Below are 18,190 nucleotides of genomic sequence, written 5' to 3' on the forward strand. Positions count from 1 at the left end.
TTGTTTTAATAGTGCGCTATCTCTTTGATTTCTATTTTGGAAAACATCCGTATTTTAAGGTAATGAAAGGGATATATTTATCGGATGAACGTCTAGTTTGAAAACGCCGGGAAGGTTTCTTAAGGTCAAATTGCTTGAAAATTAATTTTAAATGAAACAGGGACACGAAACTTATAAAAAAAAACCTTTAAAGGGGGTTCAAATGCTTTTTAAAACCAGGCAAATGATTTTCAAAAATGCTAAATTTGACAATTAAGGATGTGCTGAGAGCATTAAGTTGAAAACTTTCGGTAATAGGGTAGAATTGACCAACGGAGACCTTGGTTTCAAATTGTAACATGTTTGTATAATTTTTGTTCACCAGTTTATTTTCGCTGATTTTTATTTCTGCAACACCTCAAATATTTCAATAATACATCAAAATCTTATAAAAAAATTTCCAAAGGGATAATCCTTAGCTATAAATGTAAATTCGAATCATTCGAACTCAAACAACTATAAAGAGTATGCACGAGCCCTGGCAAGAAAATTACTGAAAAACAAAACATTTAAAAGACATTCAAACACGAAAGGTTCAGTATCATGGTATTCGGTGCTTTTATAAGTCCGGCTTTCAATAATCTCGCAAAAAATAATGGCACAACGACGGCAGACTATTTATTCAACGGTTTTGAAAGAAATAAGCTTTTTTTCCGAATTAACCAAACTTGATTTTTTTTTTACTCGAATGTCTGCTGGCAAAATCTGACAAAAACGAAGGAGTACTTGAACTTCAAGTATAATCGATTAGTTAGCATCGTAGGTTGCGAAATATATATACTACAGTACTTTTATAGGCTCTTAAAAACAGCAAAATCCAAATTTTTGTATTGAAAATTGTTGTTTTTTTCCACAGGAGCAGAGTCTTGGCTAATCATTTTTTTTTACAAAACGACCAGTAAATACATACTACAATCTGACAGGGACTTTTTCACGATCAAGAATGTTATAGGATTCAACTACTGGAACTTGTTTGAAAAAGGGTTTTTCATTAGTTTTGTTGTCCATCAGAAATCACTTGTCTCATTGCCTACACTTGTTTTGGTATAACGAATGATAATTTTTCAAAAATGTAGTATTTAACCGAACGGAAAAAAACCAAAAAAAAAATACCTCTATAATTCTTTTTTCGCAGAATTAAATATAATTTGTAATCTTAGGAACAAAAGATCACATAGAGGCACCGCATTCCTGTTGTCTATGTAGAAATATTATATGATATGATTGTAGATGGTTTTGGCGTCCTGGATTCGAATCTTCGGTCAGATGTTATCTATAACCTCGATTTTTTTTTCATATGGCATTTGGAAAGTCTGACATCGACAAGTTTTGAGTAAAATCAATCACTGGTAATTGACACTAACTAAACTTTAAGGAAAACTAAATCTGATTCAGCATCTTTTTATAATTTTCCATGCAATCGAGTTTTAGATTTTCCTTGGATATTCTACTTCCAGAGTTACAATGCTATAAAAAAATGGATTCCATTTTTTTTAACAATTATATATAAATTAAATTTTTTATCATAACTAAAATTCGTTTATGAGTTCTTTATATTGATGGGTTTAACTTATTTGACAAATTAATTAAGGCTACAAATTGTTTTGACCTATGCTTGTAAAAATATCTAATATCTTTTCCATTTGGCTTAGAACTTTTTTTTAAACTGCCTCTAAATACTATTATTTTACAGAACAGGAAAAAACAGAAATGATAGATTTGAAACTTTTTACTCAGGAGTCAAAATCTAGAAGGGCCTCGAGAAAGATGATCATGGATTCAAAACTTTAATTTTAAATAACTTTGTAATATTCTACCGCCAGATTTATTAGATATTGTATGATTATGACTATCGTAGACCACAAAAACCAAATGATTCCCGTTTATTCAGCGTAGAAGCTCAGGAATTAGCAAATATTTGTTGTTTAAGGTAAGGTCTGAATGACTTAGAGCTATACAGCACTTTTATCTCATCGGAGAAAATTTTGCGGGATATTTCAGCAATTTTCACAGTTTTTCACTTATTCAATATCAAAAATTCTGGTATGATGACCCTTAACCGTAGTTGCCGATCATGTGCTTCACTCCAGTGTATGATTCTAACTTCGTGAATATTTATAACAGTGTTTGCATACTTTTTCATCACCCACGCACAGAAATTTTTTGAATAATCAACAGTTTTACCAGCTATTGAATAAAGAACGATGGATTTTGAAGAAAACATCTTGCACTTTGAAGAACATTTGCATCTTAAATATCTCGACAATGCGTTAATTTACAAATTTGAAAAAAAAAATAGGTCGGAGAGTACATTTTGCAGGCAACAAAATGCTGTCCGAACTTTGTATGTTCAATAACTAGGAAATCATCTATCATTAAAAGAAAGTGTCCCATTTCTTAATGAACTAAGCTTTATTAGCTGAAAAAATTAATTCAACGTGCTTCTGAAAAAAAAAAACATATCTTATTGTGATAAAAGTTGCTGCAGATGCCACTTTCTAGCGTAGATAGCCGTTCAAGAAATCGCACGGATGGCGATAAACCATGAACGGATCATCGGCTAGAACAATTTCCGACCAGAAATTATTCATCGGTGTGATGGATGTTTTGCTGCCACATCAATATTCAAATTCCGGCTGCCGCATGCCGGTTCACTTTGCGGTAGATTACGGAAGATGCTATGCAAGGCCGTGGCTGGCGCGAATGATAGATTCATTCATTATTTAATCAAAACTCCCCCTCCCCTCGGAGGAATAAGAAACAGCTTTGTTGTGCTTTCTTTCTAAGGAAGGAGACCCCCTGGTGAAGATTGCTTGGGGGGTTGAAAAAAAACGATGAATAATAAATACTTAGCTAGCAAGTTCAAAGATGTTCATCAAGCTGTTAATCGGTAGTTAATATTTTCATTACTTTTATGTGAAGCTGAAAAACGAAAGAATTTTTCAGGTTATTCCTTATTCGGGTATGATTTATCATAAAACTTTAAAATTTTCAAAAACGATTATACAGTTCCAAAGTAGAAAATTTTATGGAATATTAAACTATGAATACATCTTAAAAAATTTTTTTGCACGGACATAGGTTGAATCTTGAACAGCTTATATTCAATGTATATTTTGTATTTGATATATTTCAAAACCTATTTACCGGTAATATAAATTTTTAAGATTTTGTTTTTCAAAAGGCATAACACAATATATTATAAATCTAACTAGCCGACTAATTACAAGTTTTTTAGGCCGAAGGTTAAATAAAAAATATGTTTTCTCTATTAAGTACATATGTACATTGAGTTGAATTCATACGAACTATTTTCTTCTTCAAAATATCTCTAACAATGTATTATGTCTCAGCAATAAAATCAAACACAAATTCCCAAATGCATATCAACAGCAATGAGCATAAGTTCGAGCATTCAAATCAGAGAACGCTAACGGTTGAAATTTAGGGGCCGCGAGGGGAGAGATTTCTACACATTTCCAGCAGCAACTAGAATTGGTAGAATGGGTTCAGGACGATTGCGATGGTGCATATTTTCTTTTCGCTGCATGCACGTCGTCGTCGTCGTCGAGCTTCTGCTGGCTGCCATTCATCCAAATCACATAAATTGAATCTAGCGTGAAATGACGGTTCGATTATGGTTCTTTCGGTGTTGCTGCACACAAATGAAGTCGACGCGCGGTGCCCGCAGGATAGAATGGAATAAAAAATAGGAAGAAAAAAACAAGGATGCCTTCAGGACGACACTCGGAGTGCCACAACCTTTTTTTTACCAACTACCAAAACCATCTTTGCCGGGGCGGGGGTGGAAAAATCCGTGGCAATCAACGGGAGAATTTCCCGATCAAGTTCGGTGCTCATGCGATGCCAAGTTTGTGAGAGTAATGCATCGGTGCAACCAATTTATTTCGGGTGCATGTATCATCACGTGTAAGGTTAAGAGGCGAATAAATAAAAAATGGAAACGAAAAACTACGACGCGAAAAGAACCCTCTACTTAATACACGGGAAGTGTTTTGGAAATGAAATTAATTTTTTTAACTATTTTTTTTTCCTGTCCAAAATTTCATCCAAGACCATACGTCAATGTCTTTCATCCATTAGAATGTTGAGCTTAACTGCAGATAGCTTAAATCAAATAGAATTGAATTCGGATTCGTTTTACATGTTTCCAATTTGTTCCATAGAACGCCTTGTTGATTCAGGGTTCGTGATTGCATAAAAGAATTTTGAGTCGAATTGCACTTTATAAATAAACTACCTGATTTACACGGCGTTGCTCAATTTCTCAAAGAGATGAAAAATTCAAATCAAAAGTTTCGCATATTTGATTTTTTTTGCATATTGTAGCTTTTTAAATCAGTATTTTAAATACATATTTATTTTTCCATAAAGATTGAAAATTTCCGAGCATAGTTCCACGTGCCAATTATATGCATTCATTAATCCTCTAGACGCTTTTTTGTGAAAGTAGCAAGAATCTTTAAAATGATGATTTATTTCCCAAGGAGAGTTATCAAAGGTAGTTTTGGATTTAGAGAAAAGATTTGATAACAACAACTTACTTTTTTGCCTAATAAGAAATGAATTTACGATCTTCGACAAATTTGTTCAATGGAAAATTTCCTATAAAGAGTTTATATGTAAATCTGCACAAAATCAACTAGATGGCTTGGTTCCTGAGTTCAATGAAAACTTTTGTTTGGTTTTAGTACAAAATGGCCAATTTACCCATACAAACCTAAAGATTAAAATTAACTCGTGTAAACGTTTCTTTAAAATTCTGCAAATAATTTTGCATAAGTTTTAGTTAGAAACTGAATCACGGTGAATCTGGACACCTTAAAACGGGTCTATCTCGGAGTAAACGAAATAAAAATGTTTTGTACTTAAAATGTAGGGTTTTTATTGTACTAAAAGGAAAAATAATAAAAAAAAATTCCGATGTTGTTTTGATGATTTTCGAACTTTCCGTCTAGTACCACTTATTATTATTCGGACACCCTATTCGCTGACCTCAGCGGCTATTTTGTTCCACAATCTCTTCATCTCTGTTGCATCCCGAGTCGTCCTACTATTCATCTTCATCTTCTGTTTTACAATTGCCCAAAATTTTTCGATAGGGATGAATTGAGCGCAGTTGGGTGGGTTGATGTCCTTTTCGACAAAATCCACCCCGTTGTCCCGATACCACTGCAGTGCACTGTAGTACCTCTTTGCTGTACACACAAAAAAAAAGCATAGTAAAATTACTAAATCCGTGGTTCAAATGAACAACACGCAACCATATTTTTGAGTCAATAATGTTTTGTTCTTAAAATTACTCCGCGCATAGTAATTTTACTATGTGCTGGTTTTTGCTGCGCATAGTAATTTCGACTACATTTTGTGGTAAAACTGCTAATGACAGAATAAATTCGTTTACTTCGTGCATGGTAAAAGTGCAATTTTCCATTATTAAAGTAATACGCATTATTATCAAAATAAGTATTGTATCATGATATATATTACAAAACTAGCATGGTATAATAATCTTTCAGCACAATCAGAAAAATAAAATTCATTTTATTAAAGTGCATTTTTTATTCATTGAATCCACACCATGGTCGAGGAACTCGGGCTGCAGCGGAGAGAACAGCTTCACTGATTCAGGTTCACTTATCATCTGAAATGAAAATAAAAAAAAAACAATAATATTAAGAAATTATAGAAAAACTGATCACTGATCTATTCAATTAACAGTATTTTAACTAATTAAAAAAAACACTCAATTCCACTCACCTGAAAAACTGCATTTCCCGGGACGGCATATGTGCTGATACTGCGCTTCGTTATGAATCCTTTACCCCTATCTCATGTCCTTCGGCCAATTGTGTCCGGGGGGTCCCCCGTTTGGGAAACTCGAGAACCGCATTCGCCGACACTAAAACAAATTGAAAAGAAAAACAGTAAATCAGAGGATAAATCCTTCTTGAACACATTGGATTTTTTTTTAATTTGCTTATCCAATTAGCAGCGCGTGAAAGAAAATGGAACACAATCTAACTAACCTGAAAGATGAATTTTCGACGATATCTGATCAGCTGTCCGGCTCCGGCAGCAACAGTTTCTTGTGGATTTCCATCCTCCGGCGTCCATCCTCAGGGCGTTGTCATTATCCTGCACAGCTGATTGGCCAAATCAGTGTTTGCGAACTTGCATCACAAATCGATTAAACACAATTACATAATTCGCGCCGGACGATTTCAAAATGGCAACTTTATCGGAGTAGTCGTGGGGAAATTTTTTTTCTTCGTACCGAAATTTCAACCGACTGACTGATATTTAACAAAATCAAACGCATAGTAAAATTACTAGATCTGAGCGTAAAATTACTTTTTTTATAAAGTGAAAATATGCAACAATGTCGAGTTTAAGAGGAACAATGAAGAAATTACCATGAGTATAGCATTTCCGACAATTCGAAAGCAGGTATGTCAAAATTATCATGCACATAGTAATGGCAAGAAGACGAATCGTGCTATATCTATATATCATGCGCATGGTAATTTAGACACGAGGAAATTACTATGAGCTGTCAAAGTTCGCATAGTAAAAATACTTTATCGTAGTACTTTAGCCCGGATTTCTGGTAGAAAATACTAATTCGTGGTAGAAAATACTATACCGTGGACATAGTAAAATTATCATGATCCTGTATTTGAAAAACCCATGCAATTTTTTTCCGTGTAGTGGCAGCTTGTGTAATCTGGCCAAAACTTTACTGGTCCTTTTTTGAGATCTAATGTACGGAAGAATACGTTTTCTCAGGCACTTCTCCTTGTACATTTCGGAGTTCATGGTCTTGTTTGTCACAAAACCAGGGCTTTTCGTCTGCAGCTGCAAATACCTTGCCAGATCTAACACTTTCTTGCAAACTTATCGGCAAAAACGAATTTGAACATGCAGGGGACATCACCCCGACCAGTTCAGTGCACCACTGCAGTGGCTTTATAAAATGTTTGGTAAGGATTTGGATTTCGCGCCAGGATTTTGCGATTTTTGAACCCGTCCATGACGGGTTTTTGACGTGGGTGTCCAAAATTTATTTTCGTCTTGCGGCTTCCATCACGTAGAACTTTTTTGGGACAAAACGAATCGCAATGAAATTTTCAGCACTGATAGAGGAAACATTTCTGAACAAAATATTGTCAAAACATTCCAGATCCAACAACTAGGAGCGCAATGGTATAATAAAAAGTGCGTCAAGATTCACTCGCATCCATGCTTTAAAACGAAGCTTTTAAGACCCAAGAGTTTGCGAAATTTAAAAATGACCCCAAATCGACTCAGTCTATTATCGCATACAAAAGCAAGGTTAGATAAATCACTTGTTTTCCTCAGCCTTTTTTCTATTTCTAATTTAATATAATTAGGGGAGACTGGGGTATCATGTGTCACTTTTATTTTTCATTATAAAAGATAAAATTAAAAAGGTTTTCTTTGTGACTCATAATTCCCTACGAGCTATGATTTGCGAATTTGTTCCGTTAAAGCGACTTCATGAAAAACTTCTTTTCCATGTGAAAGCGCAAGACAAAACTATAGCTATCAGCATATGCGCATACTTTTGTTATTTACTTTAGGTCTCCCATCGATGCAATTTGCGGGTGATTGTTTAATTATGCAAGTAAATTGTTCTAGACTAGTTACTAGTACTATCAAAACGTGCGTGGATTGAAATCTAAAATCGCAGGCAGAATGCTTCATTGCTTCATTGGAGCTCGGCTACGAAATTTATGCATTCACTGAAACCTGGCTTGATTCATCCATACCGTCTAGTCAGTTATTCTGTTCTGACTATAACGTTTTTCGTTGCGACAGAAGTAGTGCTAATAGCCGCCGTAGTAGAGGTGGTGGGGTCCTCATAGCGGTATCAACTAAGCTTAGCTCATCAAACGTAGATCTTAATATTGACAGCATAGAAAATTTGTGGGTGAGAGTATCATATGATAACAGCTCATTTTTGATCGGGACAGCATATGTACCACCGGAAAAAAGTCACGATGGATCCGTCATCGATTTACATATTGACGCGTTTTCAGTGGCTAGACTACGACACTCTGCATGTAATGTTATTCTACTTGGTGACTTTAATCAATCGCAACTAATCTGGATTCCTGGCCAGAACAACAGCATGGTGTTAGATTCTGCTTCAGTGATAAATACAGGTAGTGCTTCACTCTTGGATGGAATGACATTGAATGGAGTAAGTCAACGAAACGGGATTCGAAACTTTCAAAATCGTACGCTGGATTTGGTTTTCTCGGATGAATCTATTTTGATCAGCCCCATAATCGAGGCCAGCGACGTCGTTGTCTCTAAAGACGTGTACCACCCTCCGTTGGAATTTGAAATTTCATTTCCGAGTCCTATCGTTTTTGTCGAGGATTTCGATGTGTCAGCTCGTGACTTTAACCGTGCGGATTTTGACACCATGAACCGTGCTCTGTCTGAAGTTGACTGGTCGGACATACAAAGTTGTACTGACGTAGATGAGGCTGTTAGTACATTTGGCGCAATTTTGGATGGCGTTTTCGATGAGTCCGTACCTCTGGTGCGACCTCCTCTTCGACCCCCTTGGTCTGATTCTCACTTGAAGCGGTTGAAACAGACGCGTTCGAAATGGCTACGGAAGTTTAGTAACTCCAGGTGCCCATTCGTGAAAATCAAATTGAACGCTGCTACTAATCGGTACCGGATGTACAATCGCCTTTGCTATCGCCGTTATGTGGATCGTACCCAGAGTGAGCTTCGTCGCAATCCAAAAAAGTTCTGGAAATTTGTGGACTCCAAACGGAAAGAGTCCGGGCTTCCAGCTATACTGCAATTAAACAATCGTATTGCTATGTCACCTTCTGAAAAATGCCATCTTTTTGCGGCGCACTTCGCCAGTGTTTTTTCAGACGCATCGCCAACTGCCGAGCAATTAAACTCCGCCTTATCACGATTACCCATCGATGTGTTGGATCTGGATGTTTTCACCGTTAGCAAAGAAATGGTTTTAGAGGCCATAATTAATTTGAAAAACTCCACTTCAGCCGGGCAGGATGGAATACCGGCGTGTGTATTGAAAAAGTGTCGCACTTTACTGGTAGAACCTCTTACGCGCATTTTAATCAGTCTCTAGAGCAGCAAAAATTTCCAACCATCTGGAAAAAATCGTTTATGAGCCCAGTGCACAAAAAAGGTGACAAACAAGATGTTGTTAACTACCGAGGTGTCACATCGCTAGCTGCCTGCTCGAAGGTATTTGAGAGGATAGTCAACGATGTCATGTTTTCGGCCTGCCGGAACTGGATTTTTGAGAACCAGCATGGATTTTTTCCTAAACGTTCGGTAACTTCAAACCTGATGGTTTTTACATCATTATGCATATCAAACATGGATGGTGGCAAGCAAATTGACGCGATTTATACCGATATTTCAGCGGCATTTGATTCTGTAAATCATGACATTCTACTGAAAAAATTGGTTAAATTGGGATTTTCCGAACGATTGTGTGCGTGGATCAGAAGCTACCTAACGGATAGGCGATTGGCTGTAAAAATAGGTTCTGCTGAATCCTCGGACTTTATTCCGAAGTCTGAGGTACCCCAAGGCAGCAATCTGGGTCCTTTATTGTTTACGCTTTTTTGTAACGACATCAACTTGGTACTGATTGGATGTGGAGTTCTCCTGTACGCGGACGACCTGAAAATATTTTTAGTCATAAACAGTCAAGCTGATTGTTATGAATTGCAACGCTTCTTGGACGCAGTCGTGAATTGGTGCCGTAATAATTTACTTGTTTTGAGCGTTGCGAAGTGCTGTATTATCACGTTTGGGCGTAGGAAAAATCTTTTCATGCATAATTACGATATTCTGGGCGAGCAGTTGCAACGTGTTGAGGAGATAAAGTAAGGTTGCCAGAATTTTTTCTACTCCCATCCGGGCCTAGCAATTCCGGGCATTTTTTCAAAAAAACCTGGCAAAATCCGGGCATGAATTTCAATGTTTCAAATAAAAAAACCGGGCAAAAACCGGGCAAAATTTAGGTGTTATTAATTATTATATATAAAAGCAAAGAAAAAAATGCAAAAAAACATTGAAATTAATATTTTATTAAAGCAATAAAACAATGTTTGATTAGTTTAATGTAATTGCAGACTTCCAACAACTTTTTGGAACACTTATATATTTAAAGGCTTATAAAAGTAAATAAGCCAAATTATTTGAAACAACCGCTGAGAATCTTACTCAAAAACTTTGATTTTTTGTTGGTTTCTTTGTGAAAATTGTGAAAAAATCCGGGCAATATCCGGACTTTTTTAACGATATCCGGGCATCCGGGCCGGACCGGACTTTCTCGAATTTTTGCATCAAATATCCGGGCAAACCCGGATAAAACCGGGCAATCTGGCAAGCTTAAGATAAAGGATCTTGGCGTTTTGTTGGACAGTCATATGACTTTTAAGCGTCATTACTCTGTGGTACTCGAAAAGGCAAACCGAATGCTGGGATTTATTATACGTTTGAGCAAAGAATTCACTGATCCAGTGTGCTTGCGAGCTCTGTATTGCTGCCTGGTGCGATCGATTTTGGAATCTGCGAACCTAGTATGGTGGCCTTTTGAAGCTTCATGGAAAGCACGTTTTGAAGCTATCCAACGTAGGTTCGTGCGTTACGCTCTTCGTGAGCTACCTTGGGAGAATCCTTTAAATTTACCACCATACGCTCATCGTTGTGCCCTACTTGGACTTCACACGCTGTCGGATCGTCGTTCCATCGGTCAATCGCTGTTTGTGGCTAAGATACTTCGCAACGAAATTGACTGCTCCTGGCTACTTTCTCGTTGTAATATTTATGCTCCAGAAAAAACCTTGCGTAATAGAAACTGGCTCTCTCTGGAACCCAGAAACACGAGCTATGGCAGCAACGACCCTCTTCGTTCCGCAAAAATGTGCTTTTTACGTTATTATAATGTCTTCGACTTCAATGTTTCTACTGCAACTTTTAAACGCCGTATCGAATCTTATTTAAGTGACCAATTAAGAAATTAAGAAAGGTATCATGTAATGTGCTAATAATATTAAGTAGATCATTAAGACACCTATGTCAGATGATTTTAATTCAAATAAACAAATAAACAAATAAAAGAAGCATATAATGAGTAGGGGAGAATGAGGATACTTGATCCCTGGGGATACTTGATTCCTTAGCTGTATCTCGAAACTGGAATGTCTTACAAAGATCAAATGTTCTAGAAAAATGTGCCAAAATGAGCAAAATAACAATGCTTGTAGTTTAAAATTTTTTAACAAAATAATTGTTTGAGTTATTGAACTTTGTTTGAAAAATTTCACAAAATGTTACTTGAAGATCTTTTTTCATCACTTTAAAATGTTCCTTACATGGGAAAATTATGAAAAAAAATATTTGTTCCAATGTATCAATCGTTCGAGCGTAGAATGAACTTCATAATGTCATTTTTTCAAAGCAATGGAAAACTCTAAACTTTTTTCAGAAAATGTTTTCTAAAATGTTGATTATGGGTACAGTTGATCCCCTAGAGTTGGGTACAATTGATCCCCCTTCCAATTGGCATATTCTTCTTCTGAATTGATCGTTATGCTTGCTGATTACGAAATTACTAATATTTATCCAAAAACTAATATTTATCAAACAATTGTCTGAAGAAAAGAGCAAGAATAATTAATTTTCTCGCGCCTTTAAGTATGCAATGTTATTAGCGTTGAGACAAAGTTATATAATTTTCTTCTTATGTCTGCTATAAAGTGTGAAATGAGAACAAACATGACCAAAATAGTTTGTTTGATTTTTATACAAGGATTAGGGCTTTCTGAATAAAAGATCAAGTCTCCTTCAATAGGGGACCAAGTCTCCCCTAACTTCAGTAAAATCGCATTTTTTTTACTCTTACGAAAATGCTTCTAGTTCATCAACGGGTTCAAGTATCGTTCTAATTTTTGGAGCATAGAAACTTGAAGTTACAAGCTGTCAGAAAATGTCAAAGACGGTGAGTTGCTAAATTTTTCCAAAAAGATATGATGAAAATAAGAAAAGGGGATCAAGTATCCCCACTCTCCCCTACACAAGTTAACAACATATGGAAATATAAGCTTACGCAGAAAAATAACGATAAAAGTTGGATTGAGATTTTTATCTCAACACAAATCCTAGATGTTCAGAGTGACCCACGTTCCCCCATGGCCCTTGATACCCCACTCTCCCCTATAAAATGCCATCTTGTGACTTTAAAAATAATATCTTAGTATCGCAAACATTATGCTATTTTATTTTATTTTTTAATCCCATAACGAATAAAAAAAAAAGATCAAGACTCAAATCCAAATTTTATCATTTCATAATGCCGAAAAAAATTATATGTGTTGTATGACAACTTTTCAATCTCGTTTCCAAAATCTGGAATTTGATTCTTTTGCAACGCACATTCGTTAACAGGAGTTAACGTTAGTTTTTGCAGTAAGAACCTTTTTATGTAATATTCTTTAACCCTGGATGTATGTAGCATCTCAATGTTTTCTCTTTTACCAACTCCAGCGACAGAAAATGTGTAGAATTCAGTTCTAATAAAATCAAAAACTTTTTTGCAAGTAACTCCTCTTACTAGGTAGTAAGCAAAGCACAAGTTTTTAAGCAATTGCTGAGGATACTCATGATTTTCTATCAATGTATCAATTTGTCATTCGCAAGGTTTCCACAATAAAAACTGTGTTTACGACCACAAAACGTGATTTGACCTTAAATTCTGTGACAATTTTCTGAAATGCTTTTTCTATGAGTTTTGCTAATAAATATCCTGAATTGCTAATAAATATCCAGAATCTACAAATGCAATAAATTTATTAATAACTGAGCTAAACTCAAAAAACTATAATTTTTTTAACCATTTTTATAAGCTCAGTAAAAAATCGAACTCAAAAGTCCCGCTTTTTAAAATGATTTTGGAAAGTGTATTTTCTAACTTTTAATCTTCAAATCAATGAATTATTTTTTACATATTTCCCTTTTATTAGAAAAAATTTAATTTTCACGCTCGCCTCATACATCAGTCTTAGCTAATCTGACATGTCAAAGGTAAATCTGTCATGAAAGTAGTTTGTTTGAAAAGTAAGGTTGAATGCTTGAAAATTATGAGATAAAGTTTTCTTCCAGTTGTTCAATTTACATTCCATTTCACAATCCAGACTCTCAGTAAAAACAAAAGTAAGGCTCTTGTTTTGTAACACTGAACCAGTAGACTGAGTCGATTTGGGGTCACTTTTTAATTTCTCAAACCCTGGGGTCTAAAAAGCTTCGTCTTGGTCCAAAACTCATCGATGATTTTTAGTAGAATTTTTAAGTATCGTTTACATGAGTAAATTTGAACTTTTAGGTTTGTATGGGAAAATTGAATTTTTTGTACTGAAAAATCAACATCGTTCTTGTTTCTTCTGTGCAACCGAGCCAGCTGACAGTTTTTGTGCCAATTTATGAAATTCTTAAGGGGAATTTTCCGCTGAACAACTTTGTCGAAGACCGTAACTTCGTATCTTATTAGGCAAAATAATTATTAGCTGTTTAACAGAGGTATGTCATTTCGCACTGATAAACAATAAATTCAATTGACATCACTTCTGGAGCCTCGCGAAGTATGTAACAGTTCCTCTTATTTCTGAATCAAGACACAAGATATTTTGAATCAATCGACCAACTAATGAAAATTCAAGCAATGATGATGTTCTCGTGCGTATTGCACTTCTCAAAGATTGCAAGCCCAAGAAAATGGTGCAATCAATACTCAAATAAGCTCAAAAATATTTAAGATCATGCTTCTTATATTATAGCACAAAAGCGAAAGAAAATTATAAAGATTCAACAAAATTTCAGCTTAAAATCTAAATTTTCTTAAAGCTAAGACATGCCTTTAAACTGCTCCTAGTTACGCCACTCTACGGGGCCCCGGGATTCCTCCAGTATCAGCTGATGCAAACTGTCCTTCACATGCACTTACTGCTGCCTTCTGGTACCTCCTTCATGCAAGGCCTCGTTTGCGTATTCCTGATTAAGCTGGCTGGGCGAGCTTTCCAATCAGCTGTTTCACCACCTCACAAGTACTCATGCAACACCATGTGCTAGTACTTCCCGCATGCAAGTCTTGTTTACATGCGCCACCTCTCCAGCTGGATTCCTTCTATCGGTCCAATCCAATTCCCATTGGATTTATGCACGCCGTCTACTTCACAGAGAGTCACACCCTGAATGGATCCGACAACACTTGCTCACTCTAGTACGCACACTAATCTGCTGACATGTGATTCCTCCACATAAAGCCCCAGAGCGGAGAGAGAGTTGGGGTGACACACTATCCCGCTTGGTGTATCCAACTACGCACACTACCCGTCATGCAAATCGTTATCGGGGAAATTCGGCTGCTATAATGGTGGTGTTGGATTCGGTTCCACTGTAGAGTCGGCACCTATACAAAAGCCCTCTCAGGAGGGCTTTGTCGTTGTGTTGGTGCTCCTAATTGGAATCGCTGCGATGTCACGCTCCACTGAGGAGTTGCACTGCTGCCGGATTTTCTTTTCCGATCCACTTCTTCTTGTATGATCTTGATCTGTGGCCTGGCTGCAATTGTGTTCCTTGTGTTGCAGGATCTTTACTCCCTGAAGATGTGGGTTGTCGCGTGAGTCGAACCTTCTTTCTCTTGGTGATCGTGGTCGACTAGGTGCTGTATTTTTACTCCCTGAGTATTAAGGGTGCCGGGCGAGACGGACCTTCTTTGCTCTCTCGATGATCGTGGTCGTGTCGCCAGATTTTCCCAAGATGTAGGATGCCACGCTTTCTTTGCCCCTTTAGTGATGATGATCGTTCTGTCCCCGGATTTATACTATCCGAAGATGTAGGTGATGAACCAGTCGAGCCTTAGCTTCCACGTTTACTTGGTGTAGGAGCTTGTCAGTCACACCTCATGTAACTCAGTTGAGCTGTTACGGCGACTACGTTCAAAACCGCTTGGCGGACAGTCCTAATATCACTGGCACTTTCGGGTAGCAAATCAAATCTTCCGATCTAAGCAGCATGCAAACATCCACACTCGTTTGATTCTCGATATTCTTTGAGCGGAAGTTCTTTTGACAGTTTTCGGTGACGGTGGGTGGCTCTCCGTTTGAATGACTTAACGTTGGAATGGCCCAACGTTCGACTAGCCATAATTTAGATATGCAGTCTCTTGATGATTTTCCAGTGGTGCTTAACTTTCGTTCATCCTCAAATTAGTCTATGGTAACACAACTTCCCTTTTATCCGAAAAGAAATTTTTGGGAATGTAAATCGATTCCCGAAAATTTCGCTTTTGCTTGTGCTACCTAGAAATGGTTTATCCTGCTGTTCGACAAATGGTCCAACCTTTGGATCTCGAAATCAGCTTATCTTGAGCTTAATATTGACTTGATTAACTTCATTATGGTTTGTTCCTCTCACCCACGACTGGTGACAAATTATATTGGAACTTTTCTGCGCAGAAATGTACTTAAGTTTTATCTCTCCTCTGTCAATCCTTCTTTTATGATTATGTTGAAAACTTGGCATTATGAATGATTTTCGTTTTCCATAATGATAGTGCTAATGATAACTATTCTATTCGCTTGTGTTACTTTGTGCTTAATTAAGTTAGAGCTTATCTTAATCTTTGAGCATAATTAGTGGTGATACTTTAATTTCAAATATTGAGCTTAGTTGTAATTATTGAGTATCTGTTGATTGATCTAATTGCTGAACAATGTTTTCATTTTTTTGAGTTTGGTCGGCAGATGACTGCTTTCATAGCTATTGCATTGATATCTAATCTGCTTTAATGTCCTTTGCATGGTACACTCCGGTCTTAGAGGTTTTGATATCTTCTAGAAGGTAATTGTTGACTCCTTGTTTTTGTCTCACGATGCTTGGCAGGAATTTCGGACCCAATTTCTTCGTCCGATGATCCGCTGCAGATGATTGCTCGAATGAGCGCCTCCATACGATATCACCCACTGCAAAGCCTCTGTCACGAGCTCTTAAATCGTAACGTTTTCTGCTGTCTTCGTGAGCTTTGGTGATTCGCGCCAAGACAAATTGATGAATGTTTTCAATGACTTTCATTCTCGCTGCGTGGGCAGCGGTTAAGTCTTCTGTTGTATTCAAGTATGCTTGGTTGTAGGCGTCTGTGAACAAAATGTGATCTCTACCAAAGTTGCAGAAGTGTGGGCTGCAGCCTAAGGTCTCCTGTTTTGTTGTATTTATTGCGCAAACTACTTGTTGGATGTGGACGTCCCATTCTCTTTGATCAGCGTCCAGCAACGATCTAATGCATGTGATTAGAGTACGATTAGTTCGCTCTGCTGCGTTGCACATAGGCGTATAAAATGCAGTACGCATGTGTATCACGTTGTATCGTTTCAGAAGGGCTTGAAATGTGTGGGATAAAAACTGGGAACCAGAGTCTGATACGATAATTCTTGGCACGGAAAATCGTAGAAAAACGTATCCTTCCAAAAATGCGACCATTTGTTGAGCGTTTGCAGTGCGGAACGGTTCGACTATGATAAATTTAGTTATCCAATCCACGACTACTAACAGAACAGTGAATCCCTTTTTGGATCTAGTCATGGGACCTATCCAATCTATCGAAATAAGCTCCCATGGAAGCTTGGCTGGTTTGGAGTTTCCTAAGGTCGGTGTGAGAGTTGCGGTTGGTGCCTTCGATGCCTTACAGGACCCAAGTAACCAAAAGTTCCATAGAATGGTCTCTTAGAAGCTTACTCAGCCCTGATTGAAGGCTTTATAGCGTTCTACTCAGCCGAAATTTTAAGTTCTTATTGATACTTTCAAGTTCCATAAACAAAGCTGAGTAGAAGGCTATTCAGCTTCAAATAAAACTTCGAAAAAAAATCATGCAAAAATAAAAAGCAATTTTAAGCCGTTTTTCTTGCTTTGAATTCTGATTTGCTTTAATCTTTATTGTTATTTATATTTGATTCTATTTTCAACAATTTTAAACTTACTTGAAAATTTTTACTGCATATGGATTTGAACTTGAACCTGCGGGATGAAAGCTGAGCTCCTTACCTTTGTACCATGGCTGTTTTCTGATTTAATGGTATTTGAAACATCTATTTGAAATAATTTACGGGTTATCCTTTTGAAAGTAGGCGGGATGAAAAATGGTAAACAGCCAGAAGTTGTAAACAAGAGCCGCCGTATGAAAAAAATCCTTGCCTTCAAATTTGCAAACCATGAATCGAGATCACCGTGTGAGTAATCAATTTTTCCCGTGTCGAACCCGCAATATTTGCAATTAAACGGTAGTGCGCGAATGTGTTGAATGTTAGTTTTTATAATATTTGTTTCTCATTGTATAACGTTTATTTGCAGTTCAAGAAAGGAATATACCTAAATATGAGGGCCATCAACATGCCGCTGCAATTTCCGTAACAATCCAATTTTGAAGAGCTGCAGAAATAGATTCAATAGGAGGGTGTTAAAATTTGTATCTCGTTTTTTATGTTTTTAAACAGAAAATATCTGTACAATTTAAATTGGCTGAAACCAGAAAACACAACTCAAGAAAATTATCAGTGTTTGGGCATAGAAATCGGTCCTCCACAGCAACGAGCTAGGCAGCGCGATTTCGACACGGCGCAATCAACGAAGACGCATTCACCGACGGCGCGTGAGGCGCGTGAAATATTTCACCCCTTTCTATTTATTGTTCTGCAAGCAGCGAATTGTTTGGCGGAAGAAAGGGCGCTTTCTTCACCAGCAAAAAGGAAGGCTTGGCTTGGATTTTTGAATCGCTATTCCTTCACTTCAGATTGTTCCAGCACGACGAGCAGACGGCCAGGCCGCAAGTTTCAAAAATTACTGTTCTACTAATTGTTAAGTGTTTAGTAATAAAATAAATCAAGTAGTAATTAAAGTCCTTTAAAGTAAAATAAATGTGTAGTCCAATAGTGCAATAAATTGTTTAAATTGTGTACGAGTTGTGTCATCATTTGACCGCAAAAGTGAATAGAAAAACTTACCCGAAACTTTGGGAGTTAGTGTCTGCTAAATTAATGTCTGGGAA

General features: G+C 36.9%; 1 long non-coding RNA gene across 1 annotated transcript; it reads left to right on the forward strand.

Annotated features, from left to right (window-relative positions):
• Positions 1-17,302: 17,302 nt before the first annotated feature.
• On the forward strand, positions 17,303-17,595 carry LOC129744690 (uncharacterized). Its single transcript, XR_008736973.1, has 2 exons — positions 17,303-17,426; positions 17,497-17,595. It is a non-coding gene; the product is annotated as an uncharacterized LOC129744690 (long non-coding RNA).
• Positions 17,596-18,190: the final 595 nt, after the last annotated feature.

Source organism: Uranotaenia lowii, chromosome 2 (genome assembly GCF_029784155.1).
Source record: "Uranotaenia lowii strain MFRU-FL chromosome 2, ASM2978415v1, whole genome shotgun sequence".
Lineage (NCBI taxonomy): Eukaryota > Metazoa > Arthropoda > Insecta > Diptera > Culicidae > Uranotaenia > Uranotaenia lowii.